The following is a 19,402-nucleotide window of genomic DNA, read 5'->3' as shown; positions in this document are numbered from 1 at the left end:
TAACATTTTGACTATAACCTTTTGCTTCAGTGATCAATTTGTATCACGGGAAGGCGAACAGTATTGAAGGCTGAGCTTGTAGAAGAGAATGGAAAAAGTGATGAATCAATAGTTCAACGGATTTCAGTCCTTTGAAGTATTTTTGTGGCATTTATATTGGTTGAAAGTTGAAAGCATATTGGGGATATTATACACTTTGAAATGACAAGATTATGATATACCATTTTTGTATTTCGTCCTTCCCAAATGTTAACCAAGCTGTTACCAGCAGTATATCTCTTGTTATCGCGCTTCAGGTAACGTTCTTTTGATGTTATCATGTGCTGATTATTGGTGTTACTTTTGTGATATAATCTTTCTTCATGTGAAAATGATGAAATCACAGGGTAAATCAAATCTTACTCTTGATTTTCAAAAGTGTCCATGAACAGAACTTCAAGAAATCATCAGTCGTATAGAATTGAACTATGTGGCAGTTACTTCAAATTGTTTTCTTTGTGGATGGATTAGAATTTGTATTAAAAAAAATGAAACTTTGCTACAAACTGATTTATATCCTAGCATTCATAACACGGTAGACAGAAGAATTATGTGTAATTGATAAAAATCATCACTATACCTTTGTCTAAGCACTGCCATGCCGTAGTTTGTGTATGTGTGAGTGGGTGTGTGCGTGTGTTTTGTGTGTGCTTATGTACATGGACCACCTTATCTTTGAGTACCTGATGGTTCACAGACCCTGAAATTTCAATGTTTTTCTTTTTCATACACGTCACACATGTTATCTCGTTAGAGCAATTATATTCCGCATTGTACAAACTAAAGGGTCTGAAACAAGCTCAATGTAGATAACAAATGGTTGACTGGGTTGAAATCTGACAAATTGTCTGTAATATATTTGGTTAGAGCTTAAGAGATGAAAAGGATATGATGAGGGAATCGATTCCCCTGGTAGTAAGTATGTGATGTCACTTGATCAAAAGCTTGGTGACCTTTTCAGTGGAACGGATCGGAGATATTCTTCGCCCGTAGTCCTCTGTGAAACCTTGCGAAGTTGTCACCAAATTTTGTATTACAGTGGCAGTGATATGTAAACAAGTGAAGCTCAGAAGTTTAGCTCAGATTATACCGTAGTCTGTAATAGTCCAGAAATTGCCAATACTATTATATTTCCTTCCTCGTGCTATTCGTAATTGAGTTAATCATTGTGATGCATTTATACCAGTGGAGTTGTCGGCAGCCACAAAGATTCCTTGTGATTGTCTGTCGAATGTGCATAACTTCGAATGAATATTGGGCAAATACGGTCAAGGAGCCTGAGAGCCCGTTTCAGCTCTCATATGGGCTCAAGTGAGCTGTTGCGATCATCCGTCGTCAGGCGTCCGTCGTCCGGCGTTAGTTCTCCGTCGTCCGTCGTGCGTCTAGCGTCTAGCGCCGTGCGTCTTGCGTAAACTGCTTACATTTTCACTTTTTGAAAACCCGTGACAGATTTTCACGAAAGGTGGTAGGTAGCATCCTTTTTGTAGTATAAGGATCTGGGTTTGTTCAAATGGTAATCATACCTTTTTGGACCCCATGGGGCCTGAAGCCCTCACATTAAGAAATCTTTAAAGATCTTTTTCTCTAAGAACCAAGAAGTGAAAGAGATTAGTTAGTTTTAGGGGCAATTACATTGGTCACTGCAGTTTCAAGTTGTTCATGGCGTATCCGGGGATATACTTTGGGGATCATAATTATTACAGCTTCTTAAAAATACCACGACAGATTTTGTTACCTAACCTGGCAGGTAGCATCCCTCATAGGGGCATACAATCTTCATTAAATTGGTTATTCAAATGGGCACCATGTCCCCCCCCCCCCCCACACACACACACACACGTGGGGAGGGGGACATGGTGCCCATCGGGGACCCAATAGCAGAAAAGTTCCAAAATTAAAGGCATGATTTAGGGATAAAAACGACCAATGTAAAATTTTTAATCATTATAACCAATGCTAAGTATTGTTAAATATGAAAAATGTAAACAATAGTTATGACAAAATCGTTTCTGGACTAAACCGTCTTCAGTTATGGTTTAGTGAGAGAATAGTGATCTTATTATCATCTCCTTATATTCTAAGCTTTATTGCGAAATTTTTATATATTTTATTTCTATATAATTATGGTAGAATTTTTGTGATATAACTGCAGCCTTCACAAATGCATCAAATGTGATAACGTTTGATAACTTTTAAATCACTGCTCCCAATGATTAACAATACCTTCAATAACTCACCATGCCCTAATTTGTTGCCACGAACATCCCAGAATCCCCAAATTACATAATCTTTTTAATACATACAAAAACAGATATGTATGCTGTGATTGAATGTAAAGTACATTAGTGGATGTACTTTCAAGTTTGTTTATGGCAGTTCCAGGGGTGGCCACCTTGGGCAAGTTGGGGCCGGGAGCAAATTGGGGCCATTTTTCATATTTTGATCATCTTCTTGGAAAACCATGGTCAAATTATCTACAAACTTGGTAAGTATTACTGTCATATGATTACTTGTGACAGAGTATAAAAATGGACACCATACCCTCCTAGAGGTTCCCAAAGATTCGTAAGTTTGCTATGTTCTTTTGGGGTAATTTACAATAGTGTACAAAATGTGTGGACGGTGAACTTGCTATACTCAGGCGAGCGCGAGATTCCCAGGTCTCCTCCTGTTTAATACACGTGTATTAGCGTAATGAGAATGTGCTGCAAATAGTGAATAATTAAACTGTTATTTTTACGGAGGCGTTCCGACTGATCCTGATAAGCATGTCGATTAATGATAATAAATTGAGTCGTAGCGAAGGATTTAGTATCACTATAGAACTATATGTTAACGCAATTTAATTAACTCACAGCAGTATATTCGAAGCCAACTGCTGTGAATATCGCGCTGTGTCGGAAGTTCAGACGATCATAAACATGGAATTGAGGGCATTTATTTTTTCATTTCATTACTGAAACTCCATCGGTCTTGTATACACTCGAGACTCGGTGGACAGTTCCACTTATTTTCATATTTCACTTGAAATTGAGATAATACATGATATTAAACGATGTACCAAAGATAAGATATACTTTGGATTATAACTAGAAAGTGTGTCTGCATAGGAAATCTACGTAAAGGACTAATTTTGATAAGATGTGAAACATACTAGAACTACAAAATCAGAGCTGGTAATTACTGCGGGTTCAGGGAATAACAGTGTAAATGCGTTTGTTTTGTGGGGGTTTTTTTTCATAGAGATGGGACACATATTAATGCTGAGGACACATAGAAGCTAAAAAAGCAAAGAACGAAGGGCAAACACAAAATAAAAGAAGAAAGAGGAGAACTATAGGTGTTGAAGAATTGCTAGCAAAAGTATACAAGCAAATCTGACATCACGTTCGTAACGAATTCAAATTATGAGAATGTGTGCAAAGAGAGTTATGTGGAGCAAACTGGAGACCAAAGCATATCAATATCAAGTGTACGCAGAAGTTAAACTGAAGTCATTGCGATACCACAAGGAATGTAAGTGTTAACTTTAGTTTAGTCCAGTCAAGTCCTATAAAGCCTAAACCATTAGGACATTATTATGAACAGAACCGGAATATCTTATTCTAAGTTCAAGGCGGCAGAAATACCGCATGTCGTACCTATCAAGAGTTTATCGTTGGTCTGTGTAAATTTTTGCCAGAGCCACTTGACGAAGTCACACCTTGCAACATGATAGGTGTTTAACGGCATGAGTGTAAGAGCTGAAACATACTTGTATTCATTAATACTATATTCTTGTGAACTAGTTATCTTGTTTTGTGAATACGGTGGCGTAGGAATATTTTGTCGTGATGGAAGTGATAATGTTTAATCTGTCTATACATTGAACACTCCATATAGGTGTGTTTTATTGTCATTTATGTTCCTTTTTGAAGACTGTTGTAAATCATTAAAGTTTCTATTTTACAAAATGTATATGTTCTTTTGACTATTTGTATATTCTCGTCTTAATATTCACAAATTTATCAAATTCTTTAAAGTTATGGATTCGTGAGTGTATGGTTCGTAACTGTAATATCAAGAAAGCAGAATATACATGGCATAATTAGGTAATATTTGGCATCAAACTTTAAACGTGAAAATAAATTATCTGCCAGCTTGGAGTACAAGAGAATATATAGCCAGAGCACGCACTCTCTAGAAGGGTACAATGTTTGGTCTCTTAAAACTATCTACAGCGTGAAAAGTTTTGACACCTCACGTAGCATGTCAATATTAAATGGTCATTTTTACTATTCAATACTTTTACTGTTGGGCAATCGACAAGCCACATGGTTTTGACAACTCATTTCACCGGGTCATTTCATTTCAGTTTGTCTAAACACGTAACCTAATTGAATATTTCTCATGTGGAGGAAAAACGAACTGGTCTCTCCTAATTTCCTAAACATTAAATGAAGTTGGATAATATCTTTTGAATAATGTTAAGCCTTCATTACGCTTGTGCAGCTTCTCGTTCAGTTGTCAACATCATTCACCTCACAACATTGATTGTAAGATCAGCCATCCATCACGGTCCTACAATATTCAAAGGAATGGACGCCCTCGCTGAATTTTCTTCTCAGCAACCTATTATCTGCGCAGGCAAGTTCATGTTTTTGTAAAACCATCCTGTGGCCTGATATCATATTTATTGTCTGCCTACTTCTTGTTCATTGTTTTTATCATTTCCCTAATTTGCCAATACGAGTTTCAAATTACATCCATTATTGGAGTTACCACTGACAATATTGACTATCATAGTTTTTATCCTCACTGGAAGAGGATTCTGCAAAGTGCCCCAATATTAAAATCCAATATAAAGTCCTTAGTGTCAAGGTTACTCTGTACAATTCACACAACACGTCATTCGCAGTGGAGCACTCTATCTGTTGGCCGGCACAGAGGCCGGCCGGCCGTGGTCCGATGGAGATATATTTGCAAAAATGAATGATAAATCACCCGAAATTGCTGGCTTCAATTTGCTGCGAATCTCTTAAATGTCACGAAAATGAACCTAAATTAACGTGCGTGGTTTACCCTATAACTGTATACGTGTGTTAGTGAGACTGTATGTCTGTAAAATGTCATGTTAGTGCAAGCATAGGACGAGAGTATAATACATAATGTATACACACACACATACACACACACACACACACACACATATATATATATATATATATATATGTATATGTATATATATATATATATATATATATATATATATATATATATATATATAATACAAATAAGGTAGAGAGAGCATACATTATGTGTGTGTGTGTTTCAAATGAATTAGATCCAGGATGCAAAATTGCGTACCACTTCATTACAAATGCAAAGTACTTTGGGGAATAGCATGGGGATATTAATTTTGTAGCATATCTTATGTAAATTCGAGGATGTAATGAGCAATTTGTCAAGGTGATGTGTTCACAAAGCTCAATGCAATGCAAAATACAGGGATCTGTAAAGTGCACGGTCAAGAATTCCTACCCCCACCAAACCATTTAAAGGAGAATAATATTCACATGAGATTGTCATACACCGTGTATCATCACTGATCATATTTCAACTAAGGACACACCATCACTCATTTTAGAATTCCTTTTCTCCTGCCTCCTCATATCTCACAAAATATAACCATCCTCTTCAAGCTTTCCAAAACGTCACCAAGCACCAAGTGACTTTAGAATCAAATTGAAATTTGACAGCCGTTAGTTTGAAATCTAAGATTTCCTTTCTTAAATCTCTTTCACTATTTGCAGAACTACACATAGATCCAATGTGGAATTGCCAATTACTTACTGTTCGATAAAAAGATGTATGACATTTTCAAATCATAAATCAAAAGCTAGATCCAATAAATATGTCACAGTCATTCCAAAACTATTTAAACTCCGCACAAGGTTAGGTGAACGTACTGAAGAAATGCACTGTTCGTGTTTCCAATCATCGCGGTCTTACAGTTTGTTAACCTGCGTCTTGCTGGATTTATCCTGGGGGCTGTCGGTTACATTCTTTGAGCCACCCAAAGGTTGTAGAACGTCCGACATCTGCGTCTTCTCGTCTGTATCAGTGACGGATTCAGAAGGGGGCGTACCGGGCGTGCACCCCCTCTTTATTTTTTTTAACAAAATAAATAAACAGAAAATGGGGGCATGCACCTCCCCCCCCCCCCCCAGACGCCTCCCCTTTAAGGAATTCCTGGATCCCCCGTATGTATTCATTCATCCGCTCATTTCATTAATTTAAAAAAAAAAATAGTAAATCAAGACAAAGGAAAAATTGTACTAACACTGACTAAGGCTATACTACAGGACTCCTGAGACGGAGTAGTTGTAATACTTGTAGTGCTTACTGTAAGAGAAAAAAAATAATTAAAGATGCATTTCAACAATATATGACATAATATCTAGATGTTTAACCAAATCGCACGCAAGATAAACCAATCAGAACAAAATATGCATGTATCTAAACCTATTTGCACGCACACACACACACACACACTTCACAAAAGCACATAGATAGAAGGAAGAGGGAAAACAGATTAAAAGAGGAAAGAAAATCAAGTCAGTCATTGCTTATGTTTGTTAATATTACATTTGTTATGTAGAACTTTAAATTTGAAAAGTGTGCTAGATTTTAGATCTCTATCAACAGAGTCACATTCCTTGACACCATGCACTGAAACAACATATTATGCAATCTAAAAGTTGAATAAATCAGAGGTTTCGTGAATTGTAACTCTCTAGTGGGTTACAAATGAGATCATGAATTAGCCTACAACATTGTTGTTAAAAACCCCAGACAACATATTATTATATATGAAGAAGTTTGAATATTAATGGCAAAACAGTAGGTTTAACATTTACGATTAAAGATCGGGATTGTTCTTAATTAGACTGAGTGATGAATTTACGCATGCCAAATAAATGACCATTACACTGCACGTAAAGACCCTCTCTGTAATGTGAAACAATTCACTGCACGTGTTCCCCTTAATGACACTGCGACAGTTGAGATGAGGTAAATCGTTGCGTTTTGAATATCAACCAATATAATATATACTGGAAGGCAACGTACCCGGTACTCTTTTAGTTTGGATAAAACACCTTCATTTCTATAGTTCATTCAAAACAGATAGGGTACTTCTAATCAAGGGATTTTAAGCATCCCTAAGAAAAATATTGACTAATAATGTGACTGAAGAGGCACTACCTATCATAACACTCTGCTGTGTGAGATTTCTCCCTTTTGGATGAAAGTTATGTACATGTATTTTTTTTTTTTGGGGGGGGGGTTTAGTTTAAAAATAAATAATTTATTGCGTTTATACCATTTGCTCAATATTTACAGTTCATTATTCATCGTGGAAATAATTCCAGACATAATAATCTATATGCAAGTATAACACAACGGTATCGTCAGCAAAAGCTTTGAAGAATTGACCATGTTATTAACATTTATTACAGAAATTATAGCGTCCAGAGTTGAGCCTTGAGGGAACACCAATATTAACGCCAGGCATTTAAATTCAACACCGACCACCACATACTAGTACTGTTTTCGGTTACATATATACCGCAATAGCTCTCCCTTTAATCCATGTTGTTATATTATATTTTAATTCTTTTTTTTTAAGTAGAATGTAGTGATCGATGATATGAAATGCTTTTGACAGAAAGATCAATAAATATTCCACAACAAAGGTTACCTTTTTTAAATTCTCGTAAATTACACCATAATAGGAAAATGGATACTCAATGAAGATGAATAGTGTTGTTGTTTTTTAATCCATAGTGTTCAGGAATAGATAATTGTTTGTGTGTGTGTGTGTGTGTGTGTGTGTGTGTGTGTGTGTGTGTGTGTGTGTGTGTGTGTGTGTGTGTGTGTGATATAAAGGTATAAAGCCTGTTGTACATGGCTGTTTCTTAGAGCTAAGTAAAAACAGAGATAATTGCAATAAAGTCTGCAATTTCAAATGAGGTAGTAGTTAGTTTTCTTTCTTTTCTAAAGAAAACTTAAGATACTTAACTTCGGAATCAAGAACACTTGAACAAGAATCCTCTGTTCTCTGCGTGTTATTTTCTACTTTTTTCTCCCTTCCATTCTAGGTTCCTGCAGCGTAGCCTTGAATTTGCTACGAACAACTGTGTGGCCAGAGACGTTAGTACCTCAGGGCTGACAGGTGTTTTACTGCTAGTTAGAAACCTCCGATACAAAATAGCAAACAAGAAAGGGGTTTTTATAATCTATTCACGTGGGTGATTTTGACTCTAGATAGTTCTTAGTTTAGTTGACTCATTTATGCAGAAAAATAAGGGAAAATACAGTAAAAAGAAGCACAGAAATCATAGAGACTGATCGGTTGCACTTGTATATGGACATTAATGAATCTGTATCATGATTACAAAGTGTTGATTCCTGAAATGGTTATAAGCCCCTGGGGAGTTTCAGCACCTGATCGGATTAAAATCGTTCTCAAATAGCTTAAAGAACAACCCAAGTGAGTACATGATTAAAAGTAATGGTGCCGGATGAACTATTAACCATCGACAAACGAAAAGATAGTCCAAGAAAAAATGTCGATGTACGTATCATGGATCATTTCAGTTCTCATTTTTTTAATGTAATTTTTTTTCCTGTCAATAGTGAATTAGAAAGCACCTATCCCTCAAAAGACTAGTGATACTTCCTTTGGTTTGAAAATGTCCTTACTGTATGAATGGGTAATTTTCACCCTCCTTTCTTGACAATTTGCATTCAGTGTGTGTGTGTGTGTGTGTGTGTGTGTGTGTGTGTGTGTGTGTGTGTGTGTATGTGTGTGTGTGTGTGTGTGCGTGTGTGTGTGTGTGTGTTGCTTCATCTGTCTCCAGCGCTTGTCGTTAACGTCCATACTTCTCCATTCTATCTTTTCTTTCATTCACATCTTCTGAAGACGTGCCCATTCTGACCTTGCTCCATGTGACCTTTCTTTCAGCAGCAATCCCTTGACCCGAGTTGTTTTTCAGTTTTTCAATTATTTTAGTCTTTCCTACATAAACGCTTCTTTCAGTATTTGTACAAAGTATGACATATAAAAATCTTCCATTGAGTGACGCACTTTCACCAGGTTTCCTTGAAGTTGACAGGCGTGCCTGATGGAATTACACGCTCTATCAAAAAACGCTAGTATATTAATGATTAAAGGGAAAGCTATTCAGCATCCTGGGCCCAGTTGTAGTGTACTCTGATGGTTAATTAATGGTATTTGTCGATTTAAGTGATCGATGGCTTAGGAGTCTCTTGCCTTAAAGCCTTCGATGCAAAGGATCAGCAGTCTCACTTTTGTAGAGGAAATTACAATCACCCATTCGGGCTATTTCCGGCGGATAGATTGACACGCCTCTACCCTGTAATTAACGAGTTAACAAACAGGTCAGTGCGTTAGAAAGAGAGAGGTGAGGAAGGGGAGCGGGGTAGATGAGTCGGAGAGGGATGGTGATACGATGCTTCAGGATGTCGACAAAGGTTGGAGCGAGGTATAATTGATGGGGATGGGTGGGCCTATCGCAAGCCTTCAAGGTTTTCCTGTGTAAAATGACTATAGAATCACTGACACGTTTAATGGGACCGCCTGTAGTAACCTATTTAGGAAGTGGTTCAGTCCCTGAGTGCCCTAATTACCCCCCTATCCGATTCATGATAAACTCAACAAGTTTATCTTAAAGCAGTGTCACCGGATGACAAATAAAACCTGAGGAGATAAGTTGTTTTTTTTTTTCTTATAAAACGATAGCATGTTGCCTTTCTCTTCATTTCACATCTAATCAGCATCAGATCTAGGGAGCCCAGTGTTAGATATGATGGGTTGTGGTGGATTTTTGTTTTTTGTTGTTGTTTTTTTCATGAAAGATCATGATGGGTAAACAGGGAAGCAAACCCGGGAAAGACCCGAGATCATTGTGCACCGCATTAAAAAAAAAAAAAATCAAAAATCAAAAATCAAAAATCAAATCACCCAAAAATAAAAAGTGGAATTATAGAAAGATCAATGAATAAAACAAAAATTAAAAGAAAAACAATAATAAAAGAAGAGTATATAATATTTTATCTACTTATCTTCAAAAAGATTCACCATCAATATACACACTAACCGGAAGTAGTCGTATGTGTAACTTGTCCTAGAAAGGTGCTTCATATCGAAAAGCTGATAAGTTCAAATTAGTAGTAGTCACATATTATTGGAGCACAATTTATTTACCAAAGACAGAGACGGAGGAGAAGAAGAAAACAGCCACCCTCGCACCCAGAACCAGTTATGATTACATCTAACAGCCACCCTCACACCCAGAACCAGTTATGATTACATCTAACAGCCACCCTCACACCCAGAACCAGTTATGATTCCATCTGATACCCGCTTGTTCATTGAAGGTTTGTTTGTTTGTTTGTTTGTTTGTTTGTTTGTTTGTTTGTTCGTTTGTTTGTTTGTTTGTTTGTTTGTTTGAGTTTTTTGTTGTTGTTGTGTTTTTTTTTTTTTTTGTTCGATTGGTTCTTGGTATGTTTCTGTTGTTTGTATGTTGTTGTTTTTATCTCATTTATGGCGGAGGTAAAATAGGCATAAAAATTAATTCTCCGATCAGACGAATCTGCCCAAGAGCTAGTGACACGTGTGTTTTGTAAGTCTTTCATGGAGGGAGTAACCACTAACCACGTAGCAGCAGCAAAGGTTCAGGTAATTTAGCGCTTGGGTTCGTGTTCTAGATGGGTTACAGTTCTCTGTTCCAAAGTTTCGTTAATCCGGAGTTTAAATAAGGTTTGCTATTCCGAAGGTTACTCATTCCGAAGTTGAAATAAGGTTCGTTATTTCGAAGGTTTGTTAATCCTAAGAGGAAATAAGGTTCTTTATTCAGAGGGTTTGTTTGTCCGAAAATGAAATGAGATTATTGCGAAAACGCAATATAGTTGTGCTTAATTCCAAAGGTTCGTTAGTACGGACCTTTTTTTTTCATTTTCGGATTAACAAACCAGCGAAATATCGAATATTATTTCTTTTTCTGAATATCGGCACAAAATGTTAGAACTATTCAGTATTATTCCTTTTTCACTTTAGGGTTGACGAACATAGCAGGCATAAGGGAATTTGTGTTTCGGATTAATGAACCTTCGGAAACATGAACCTTATTTCATTTTTTGATTAACGAACATTAGGAATAACGAACATCATCTGCAGTAACTTGACTCTGACACATGACACTGACAAAAATCTAGCATAACGTTACGTTATTTTGAAGTCATACTCCAATAACAGATGATAACGATGTGTCATCACTCTATGTATTTGCTCCAGTTCTGAATATCCCATCCATTTTACTCTCATTATATCTAACAATGGAATATGATGAGCTTTATAATCATGAAGGTTTATTGGCCACTCATGCCTACGAAACGTTCCGAAAAATAGACGTGTTATACAATCACTTGTTTGAGTGCTTCAATTTTACTGCAAATCCATTACCAAAGTTGTTGTTTCCGAGCTACTTCGATTGGTAATTGTAGGATGCGTAGGTGCTGGCGTAAAATCGCATGCCTGCCTAACAGCTATATTACATCGCTGAGTCTTCATGGTATAAGTGTAGGCCTATGGCACATAGTGGTACCAACAACAACAAAAATATTTGATATGTTTACGTCCCAACATTATCACCGAGGTCTTAGCTGTGTTTTCTGGTTTTCTTGAATTGGCAGGAGCCAATAAGACAAATGATTTGAAAGTTCAGCTTCGGTTGTTTCCATGGTAATGACTGCCCCTATTAGTCGCTCGATTTGGGGGTGTTCTAATTGTACTGGGCAATTTGATCTCAGGCTTCATCAGCAATCAGGAAGAGAAACCGTAGATGATGACCACTGGCTAGTTCGCTCTCATACACCTGCTGCTTAGACTCAGGTTTCACAGGTCAAAGACATCCCGACTACTTTCAATTCATTTATCTTCCCCGTTTGACGATTGTCGCTTCGTCTCATCCAGCGGACGAAATGCGTATTTATGGGCCCTAATGGCCCCGATAGCTAGATTGGGGAGGACGTTCAAACCTGCTCCAATCTGGGTCGCCAAGCAATTTCATCGTAACAAAGCAAAGCGAGTGGCTTGCGGACAACAGCCGGCCGTAACAACCAAGTGCATTTTGTAGAGCTGGTAGCGAGGCGAGGCGAGCAATACGCACATAAGCGTGGGTTGGTCTGTTATTGCATTAAAGAGCAATACTGTTTGTTTGAATAGGAACTGAGGCAGTTAACCAAGGAATAACTGAAATTCATGAAAATGCTGGATACTTTGTAGTGAAGGAAGTACATAGGCAAGGGCCATTCAATTTTGAATTGAATTTGACATCTGTCCTTTCCACAGGAAGGTCGATGCACCTTACCTCGTAGTGAGGTTTGGCAAATTGTGATCATACAAAAAAAAAATAGTCTAAGATGAAAGGCTGTGGACAAAATTATATTTGTGTCGACTCCATCGAAGTCATTTTCACTGTGAGTGTGTTTCTTGCTAGTGCGTCTTTGTATCTATATGTGTGTTCGCGTATGTGTGTGTGTGAGTGGGTATGAGATTGAATCGCCATTTCTTATATATCACGGAATTTGGTGTATCAATCCAATGGGTATCATGAATCAACACAAGTCAATATACATTTGCATTTGCATTCTTATCGAACGCTTCTGTCATCTTGGGAAGAATGATAACGAAATCTCATTGTAGATATGTCTGTATGTAATATATACCCATTATCATATATTTGCTTAAAGTAATATATTGCGGAATGTTTTTTAGTTGCTAGATATGTTGCCAAGTATGTTCTGAAGTCGTTAACTCATGCTGAAAATAAACTCAGTGTATTATGTTCATTACTCTACATGGTTTGTTATGCTCGAAACTTCTATTCCATTCAGGCAGTAAAGCTGACAAAGACCTGAGGTCGAAAGCCTACCAACAGCCGACATCGCGCGACATCTGATGTCTTATTCTTTGTCTCAATTATCAATTATATATACATTATATGCATACATACATTTTGAAATCCGTCCGACCAGGAGCAGACGTATACCCTTGTGTGTATGTCTGCTTCAGAAACGGATTTTAATCTAACATCACATCGCATCATGGTCGCTGATGAAGAATGCGATGACTAAGCTGTTTGGTGTCTTGTTTCTAAAATATGCGCTTTCCTCGCCAGATTAAAGCGTTTTACATATACCATTTTAGATTTTAATCACATGTAGTCTTTCGATATTTTATTGCCTTCAATACTAACGCAATGAAAGACTGTTACGACACACTATACAGTATAATAGAATTACAATCCACTATATAGCATGTAACAGGGACTGCGAAAAAATTGCGAGACAATTTTTACAACAAAATATCATTTTTACGGTTTTCACATTAGTTCTTACATTGCTATCAATTGCTCTAAGAGGCTTGTTGTCGATTCTTTGATATCATGAGAAACAGTGGATCTCCGCTTCTAATCATGTTCATTAAACATGATAAACATAATACACATAATCAACCAAATTTCACAAAATCAATGATGACTCACGTGATTCTAAACAGCATACCAAATCTTGAGATGTTTGTCTTCTTTTTCTTCTTCTTTTCCTCTTATTTTTATCCTCGTTGTGATCATTTCTGTTTTCTCTTTACATATCTCGTCTTTCCTTTTCTCACTAAATCGACTAAATTCCACCTATTATACATCGGTTGTGGTCTGACATGGAGGGGAATGGGCTCCACCGTATGACATTATTGCCGAAGACCTGGCCCAATATACACACACTAGATGACAACCACTACCACCTCTTGACGAACAATATAAGGATGGCGTGAAGGACTGTCCAGAATGAAAAGGATGGCGTGAAGGACTGTCCAGAATGAATTCAACAAGATGAAGGTGTGTCGTCTCATGGAGATGGACAACGATTGATTTCCTGGGAAAGCAGACATTTTGGTTACAAAATGTTAAAGCACAAAGCAGAGAATCAATACATTCCAAAGTAAGATGAACAATACTTGTATAGAGAACTTACTAGTGGTAATGTCAGGCATGCCTCTGTAACGAGGTTACGAGATTGTTTGTATAGCAGTGGTTTCCATTTCGGTCATGTTATATGACCAGTATTATTTATTTTTGAAAATTGATGAGAGGAGAGCATAAGTAAATTATATGGTTTGTGGTATTACACAGTGAAAATCTAGGGAAAAGGCTGCTGTTATCAGTGCTCAGGCGTTGGATGATTTTAACATTGAAATGCATGTATAAAAGAAAAGTAAGAATGTAGACGAGTAATGTACTGTTTTTATGTCGCTGTAACATCTTGATCTTGGCATCAAATCATCCCCTGGTTCCTATGAGGATACGATTGCATGAATTTGTCCGTCATGAACGCATTTTGGTTCCCTCCGTTGAACCATCTACATAATCAACTTTCATGAGTGCCAATTATGAAGTCAATCGCTTTACATTGCACTGGGGAAAAGTCCTGGGATTAGATAGTAAGCTTCAATGTGCACGACATCACCAATTCCACAGATAGGGGGCAATGGGGTAAGAGGCGTGGGCGGGGTGCAGGACAGGAAGGAGTGAACTATATCGGAGAGAAAATTGTGACCGTCCCACATCGTCTGGTAAATCCTATAAATATGCAACATGTGCCATTTCATAACTTGTATTTGGAGGTTTCATAACAGTCACAAGGCAGTGACACACAGTGTCCACTTGAAGCAATAAACTGTCCTCATCTTCTTTCAGACAATTTTATGCATCCTTCGTGGTATAAGTTAAGGAGGAGATGTCTGTGAAGACGATATTAAGAAATAAATGTGATGTGATCAGAAGAAACAGGCTGAAACAAAGCAAAACTTCAAGAACCTTTCCTTTCTGCATTTTGACCGCGAGACTCCAGATTTAAGAGAGAGAGAGAAAGAAAGAAAAGCAAAAAATAAAAAAAGAATGTGGATAATATTCAGCTGCACCAATTTTGCCCCTATGGGTTGTATCGAATTCATTTCCAAGTCATAAATATCCTTTGGGTACCGTTTGCTGGTAAAACTGTATATATCAGTACTACTCCACTTTACAGAGAGACACTTTGTGCGCATTTCTAATTCAAATTGATGTTTCCAAAGCGTCCTTGCAGCACTTATTTACAAGTTATTTGACAGGGAAAGACGAGCAGTTTTGAAAGCAAGAGATTTCTTCGATTAACCTAATTGGTACGTGCGAGTTGTGTGAACGATCAATCCCATCGCCTAATGGCAGTTCTCTTTCCCCTTATTTTACACATGAATGGTTAACTGACTGGATGATCTATGGATAAAATAAAGCTTTTCTAGTGGGTGGAACATGTTATATCTCTGACGCAAGAAAACGAGTCCCTGAGGATGTAATCATAAGCTCATCATTCTAACTGAAGCGTTCAAATATCAGTTAAGGAGTATGTTTACATTTTGCTGAAAAGCATGCAACTACTCGAAGATGTCGAGATCACTGCGAGTAATAACTTTCAATTAGACAGATAACATCGAATCGATTTTTAGCTGAATTGTGAGCAGAGGGTCATCGATCTTGAAGGAGTAAGTAAAGTAGTTATTAAAACAGACCACGATCATTGATTGAAGACAAACAAAAAGAGTTGATTCGTTCAGTTTGTGACACGCCAGTGCTAAGTGGTAGGGCTTGATGACTGTTGAATGAAGGTAATTAAAGAGCTTTCACCTGCTTTGTCATCTCTGAGACTCGTTATCACGAGAGCTGTCGCTTCCCTGGAAGATGGATTATTTGTTCTTGGTGTGATTGCTGGCTTCAATACTCCTTCTGAGTCTCCCGAGACAGATTGCTTGGATTATTACTTGCTCCCACTAATTAGGATGTTATTGACTGCTAGTCTCCTGTGATTAACAACGATCAGAAAAGTAATATTCTCTACCCCTTTTGAAGGTAACATTGCACTATACTTTGAATAATTTCCCATGGACTTTGATGAATACTGAAAGCAAAGGTTGTTCAATACCTGAATATACTAATACCAGGGATATACTTTCTATAGCCTCATACACTTCTTTCCGTGGAACGTGTTTTTAATGTTTGGGGATTGATCAGTCCCCATGGTAGTCCCCCCCCCCCACCCCCACCCTTCCCGGATCTGCTGTCCATGCTCTCTTTAGTCTGATATGTATGAAGACAGGTTTCGAAGTCAACAAAAAGCAGATACTGAGTAACAGTAGCTGATAGTACAGTTCTCATACGCTGATCTACACTGAAACTTCGCATTCTCCTGGTGATAAAGATTGAAAAGAAAATTTGACGTCAAAGTAAATGACTTGTGATGATAGATTGATATCTTCTCAGAAGGGCTCGCCTGTGAAGTGTGTGCTGCTGATATCAACACTCGTTGTATTATAGAATGTTGACCCACGCAAGTTGCTGAATAACGGTTAGTTTCGCAAAGTCAATAATTCATAGTATACATTGTCTGCCAAACGCAGATACTATCTAGATGGAAAGGGTCTTCAAAAGAAACTTTATTGATTGGGATCATATCTCCTGCAACTGTAATTAGTGGCTACAAACAAAGGCAATAGCACACCTATCTATTAAGCTCACGAGGGACCGACAAGACAGCTATAATAATGACCCATAGCGGTAATTTGAATATCTTGGTCACGTGACTTGTGCATCAAGTACTTTCAATGACCTCCTTAATATTGCTTTGTTGACGAGAGGGAATTCATCAAATCTGGACTTATGTAGATAGCAAAATGAACGCGATAGCTGTGAAGAGAAATCTGGAAAGTAATAATAGCGTGCGGACGGACGGGGGATGAGGTGTAATACGCCCATTATACGGCGGATCGAATAAGAGACTGTGGGGAACGCAGATTGGCATTATCAATTTTAGTTTGCATGTTTGGGGTTTTTGTTGTGGGTTTTTTTCTTTTTTTTTTTTTTTTGGGGGGGGGGGGGCATTATGTTGGTGAGACTAATTTAAGTGGAAACTAAAGAATTCACCTCATGATTAGCCGGGATACATTGTAGTGATGTGATATCGATTCTTCTATATATATCTTTCTGTGGGTGATTTTCTTTTTCTTCCTGTTGTGTAAGTTAGATGGGTGTGCGACATAGAGTAGGAAAAAAAAAAAGGTTTACTTTTCAAAGGTGTCTAGTTGTCGTAGTCATGATGTTTGTAATCGAGCACTGAGGAATCAATGTAATTAGTGGATCCCATTTCATTACTTGTTGACACCCTGTTTTCCGGCTAAGTAGAAAAATTACCGCTAACAATGTGAACTCACTTCAGCTTCAATTCAGTTTTATTCTATTAATTTCATTTCCGAAATCAAATCACGAGTACGGTATGTAATGATCTCCCACAAGTTGAAAATTCTCTGAAACATTTTTCCTTTGGGGATTTTTCTCTCTAAACAATGGCAAACGAGTGGAACAGTGCGTAATAAAAGAAGGGCGCTTAATTCAAAGTGCACACTGTAAAGCGGTACCTAACTGACTACCAGCTATGTATACTGCTGTGGGCTTGTCGGCGACACTAAGAAATATGTCTATCCCCAGTCTAACCACAGGGTTTGAAATGCTATTTCGGGGAGGTAATGTGTACCTCGATTTTTGCCTCTGGACCATACTCTGGACTTCTAAGTTATCTCAATGGCATTTCAAACCCTTCCTATGGATCATTTCGTATGTCCCACCCCCGCCAGTCATCAACTATATGATAATGTATTTGCCCTTGTGATTTAATTCAATTGCATATTAACGATGATGTGATTTAATGTGTTTTGGGTTATCCTTCTTGTTTCAGCCCCGATGAACGCTTTAATTTGCTATTTTCATTCTAATGATGTATACATAATGGTAGATGTATGTGCTTAAGTGTTACAAGCAAGGAAACATCCCCTCTGCAAACTGCCCTCACGCAATAAAAACAGCAACAACAACCTGACGCAAACAATAACAGAAACGATGATTTACCCATTTTTCAGGAACTGAATAATGTCGAAGTAGAAACATTATAGTCTTGCATATCTATTCAAATATGATAAGCATGTTCAAACCCTTAAATTCCAAACATGACGTCTTCATGAAAATAGTGCCTTTGGGCAATAATTTTCTCATCTATACAAGACAGATAATCATTATGAAGATAAGATACTTTCAAAAGCCTTCATCATATACACGATAATGCATTCTCCCTAAAGGTGAACGGCACCTTTTTTTTTTCTTTCTTTCTTTCTTTCTTTCTCTTTTTGCGATGGTTATGAGTGTCTCATAATTAAAGCATGCAAATTATACTTGGAGCAGGTTGCTTACGATGGCACCCTTCCATAATAACCCACATGGAACCAATTCACCCCACCCCTATGCACGCACTCTCTATTTTTGTGTTTAAGGCCAGAAGACGAAACACCCACTCGCCAGAAATCTGTCGCACTGGCAGCAAGATGTATGAGCTTATCCATAGATGTACTCGCCTAGAGCAATCTGACACGAAAACATGTTAGCAAGTCTGGCTTGCCGTGGATCGCTCTCTTATTCCGCAAGATAATCTTCTCTAAGGTGCAAACGCTTTCCCCACTCGCGCGAAAATCTCGCCGCGTTGCCGGATATAAAGCATTCACCTATATTCACTGGGTACATCCTTCATGGACGGACGGTAATAGTCAGGGGACGAAATGACCGTGGACCTGGACGGTTGCTATCGACAGGTGGCGTTGCAATGGGAGTATCCCATCTATCGACCTGGCATTTCTTGCTCATAAATATATGTTTGATTTTCAACACTATACCCAGGGTTGTATAGGAGGTAACGTCGGAATGGATATGTCATTCTACCTTAGATTTCTATCGGGGCTTATCGCGGACTTTGTAAAACGGCAGACGTGAATGTAAATCTACGTCTAATAATCTAATGAATAAAGGTAACATTTTAAGGAAACGTTTTGTACCAAAAATGCTCCCCTACTATCGATGGTGTATAGTTGTATCTGTTTTCATTTTTCTGTTTTCATTAATTTGCCTGTTGTTGTTTTATCTTCATTCCTCTCTCGAATCCTTCAATTCTAGAGATTCTCGTAATGAACTCTCAACTAAAATCTCCCCGATTCTCAGTCCTATATCAGGCGCACGTTGATGTGCATATAGTGTTACTCGTGACAAGACACATGTAGGTAATTGATGACGACAAACCGTTACTTCCTCTTTTGTAAGGCAAATGATACGTGGGACGTGGACGTATAAGGAAGACCCCCCCCCCCACGCACACACACACACACACACTC

Source organism: Diadema setosum, chromosome 13 (assembly GCF_964275005.1).
Source record: "Diadema setosum chromosome 13, eeDiaSeto1, whole genome shotgun sequence".
NCBI lineage: Eukaryota > Metazoa > Echinodermata > Echinoidea > Diadematoida > Diadematidae > Diadema > Diadema setosum.
This window is presented reverse-complemented; position numbering follows the sequence as displayed.